Source organism: Tenrec ecaudatus, chromosome 1 (genome assembly GCF_050624435.1).
Source record: "Tenrec ecaudatus isolate mTenEca1 chromosome 1, mTenEca1.hap1, whole genome shotgun sequence".
Classification (NCBI taxonomy): Eukaryota; Metazoa; Chordata; class Mammalia; order Afrosoricida; family Tenrecidae; genus Tenrec; species Tenrec ecaudatus.
The window spans coordinates 311,011,574-311,014,972 of NC_134530.1; the positions used below are offsets into that span (position 1 = coordinate 311,011,574).

At 43.5% G+C, this 3,399-nt stretch overlaps 1 pseudogene; it reads right to left on the bottom strand.

Annotated features, from left to right (window-relative positions):
• Window positions 1-1,031: 1,031 nt before the first annotated feature.
• LOC142427950 (PDZK1-interacting protein 1 pseudogene) lies at window positions 1,032-1,270 on the bottom strand (annotated as a pseudogene).
• Window positions 1,271-3,399: the final 2,129 nt, after the last annotated feature.

Sequence of the window (3,399 nt, forward strand, 5' to 3'; positions counted from 1 at the left end):
GTACAGTACAATTATTTTTAATAGAGAATTGCTGAGACCTTGTGGGGTCTGGGGATGGGGGCAGGCGAAGGAGGCTCAGTGAAAGGGCATGTGATAGTGCTTCTAGCGCCATCTGCTTAGAAAATGCTTCTTTTATATTTTCCAAGCACTGGCCCAAGCATTGCACACATCCGTTCATTTGCTCTTCACAAAAGAATGATACAGCTCCAAACAAACCCTCCTGGTACAGATGAGAACACCAGTCTTCAAGAGAGCATGTATTACGCAGAAAGGAATTGGTGAGGTCAGGGTCTGAACTGCAGTGTCCTTGATGTAAGCCAGTTCTGGAGAACTCTGCACTGTTATACTTCCCAGACCCAATGACTCTGCATAGATATTGGGGGGATCACAAGGAAGGCAGATCAGTCAGGGTGGGAAACAGAAACAGACATATTGACTTGGGAGGGAGAGAATAAAGGAGGAATAACAGGAACACTCATAAAGATGGAGGAAGTTGAAAGTAAACTATTTGGAAAGATAAACAAAGATTTTCCTTATCTGTACAACCTACGTTTTCATAAAATTAGTCAAATCAATCTAGTGCTATTTATTGATCGGTATTCTTTCACTGCGATGAGTTCCAAACATGTAAAGAACATATTCAGCTCTGTATGAGAGCCAGATTTTCTAGAAAGTGCAATTTTTTTTTTCTTAGCCCTGGGACCCTCCGTCCCAGAAGTATACAAGTCTTTATTTCACAGAAATGAAGGCCATTTCCAGCGTTGTGAGGAGGAAATGAGAGGCAGGATGGCAGCTCTGACTGTTCTTTACAGAGAGCGCTTCTGAATCTCGTGGGAGTCTCCCTGGGAGACTGCAGGGCCACAATCAAACCCCAACCTGGACACAGTCTGCACCCCAAGGCAGGCTGCTCTAGTTCAGGGAGGGCAGGGCCGGCGTGGGGGTCAGAGGACGATGGCCCTGGACGGTAGATTTGTGCACACAGAAGGCGGTGGCCGGCTGATCACTCATGCTCGGGAGCCTCAGGGTAGGGATCACATGGGGGTGCTCCGGACCTTGTCCTCTTCTGGGGAGATGTTCTTGCAAGCGTTCTCAGGCTCACTGAACCTGAAGCCAGCCGCAATGGAGGAGTATCTTCCATCTGTCCCCGCCAGCATCCCATCTGCATCCTTCTTTCCAACCATCATGACCGAGTCCATGGGTTCCCTTGTTGACAGCTGGCGGGTGGCACTGCCACGAGCAGGCCCAGAAAGAGCAGTCTGAGAGCCAGCATGGCTGTAGGCAGTTCCCGGGGCCTTCCGTCTGTTCGCCTCTGTGTGTCTGGGCTCCTCTAGAAAGTGCAATTTATAAATGCAATCCACAGTTTGGATCATATTGTGCCCATCTTAGAGCCTCTGGGAAGAAAACACATGCTCCTCTCCCAGGTTCGAAGGCTTATAAAGGAATTCAGGCCTTGAAAACACTGACCATTGAAAGCACCCCCTAGTAATCATAACCATGAAGGCAATTTTACTTTTGTCCCATATACTCCTTTGATGGAGTGCTGGTAGCACAGACCCCTTGGTAGCACAGTGGTTGTATGTTGGGCTGCTGGCCATAAGGTCAGCAGTTTGAAACTATTAGCAGTTCCTAGAGAGAAACTTGAGGCCTTCAACATTGACGTTCAATGGCTGTGTGTGTTTTGTTGTTTTGCTGGGGGTGGTGGTGACCTAGAGGTTAAAGCACTAGGCTGCCAACCAACAGGTCAGTAGTTCAAGCCCGCTAGTCACTTGTCAGTAGAAGGATGAGGAATCCTGCTTCTATCAAGATTAACCTTAGAAATCCCATAGGTTTTTGTTTTCTTTTTAAAATGTTTACCCTTGGAAACGATACTCTCTATCATAGGGTTGTTTTGTGTGCGAGCAGTGGAGTTTGCTGAGTGTTGCCCTTTATGCCTTGAACCCAATTCAAGCTCACTTTAACTTTTTCTTCTCAATTGTGGGCAAAGCACAGTTTAGATCACAAGAGCACATTCAAACCAGAAGCACACTTTTCTGCCCTTTCTGAATACGGAGTGGCTTGCTTTTCCTCATATTCATTTTTCTCCTGCAACTGGGAGGTCTGGTTTCTGCTTCCTCATAGATGATGGTGAGCAGTGAGGACAGACAGGGGACTGGGATATTTGTCATTCAACCCAGGCTTCCTTCATCTGGAAGATGTTTCATGTTGAATTGAGCTCAGAAACTTTTCTAAACTCTGGAGACATTCCTGTGAGGTTCTTGCAGGCAAGCAGTACCCCTTCTTCCAGAAAGCCCCTCATGAGGCTCTCAATGATTCTCATGACTATAATTATACCACAGACTTACCCATAGGTATATTCATACATGAGGCTGCCAGTGTGGAAAACATTTCTTTCAAGCCGGGAACCTAGCTGCCACTCCCACCCTACTAACAAATCTGCTCTCTGAGATGCTGGCAGCACTGATGCTGCTCAGGTGAATACGCTTATTTATCAGTTGTAGAGAAGGCTCTTGGTCGGTCACCTTACCATGCCTTATTCTGACCCCTGTCCAGAGTGAACAAGTCTAAGGAATAATAGTTGCCAGAAGATTTAAATACTGAATCATCTTGGTATATATTAAGCCCAAATTAATTCTGATTCTAACCCAAAGCTTACATTTATCACTAAATATATGAGTATGCATTTTTCTAACTAGATATTCAGATATTCAAGATAGGGCAATCTAAGATACAGGATTTATGGACCCATAAATAAGATATAATACATGTATGGACCCATATAAGAAAACATGACATATACCCATAAAGAAAATGTAAAAACCATGAGATTTTACTTTTGTAAACACATATCTATTTGCCCAAGGGTGGAACAGGGCAGAAAACAGCAGGATGATGATATTGGCCCCATTGTATAGAGCACAGATATGTTGGTATTTGTTCAACAGTTTTATAATTCTGTTGCACTTGTTATTCACACTGTAGAACCATTATATATACTGCAAATACTTCTTTTGAATATATTAGCATTCTCTGGTCCAGATGTAATGAATTATTTGTAAACTGCTGAACACTTGATATTCATAGATCCTTTCCTTTGGAATCATTATAACCCCACAATTTTAAAGAAGCCCTTTCCATTACTCTTCTAGTGTAGTTCATTTACATGTAGTGTTACACTTGCTTAAAATCCAGGATACACACACACACACACACACATGGGGGGGGGTTAGCCCCCAAAATGGACTATTTTTTTCTTCAAAGCTATGTATTTTTAAATTTTTTTACAAAACAACCTTATCATCTTCAAAGTACTCTCCATTACATTAATACATTTGCCAAATCTCCCATTCCATTCTTGGAACCATTTTTCAAACTCATCTATTTGGATGTCTGGCAGCACCT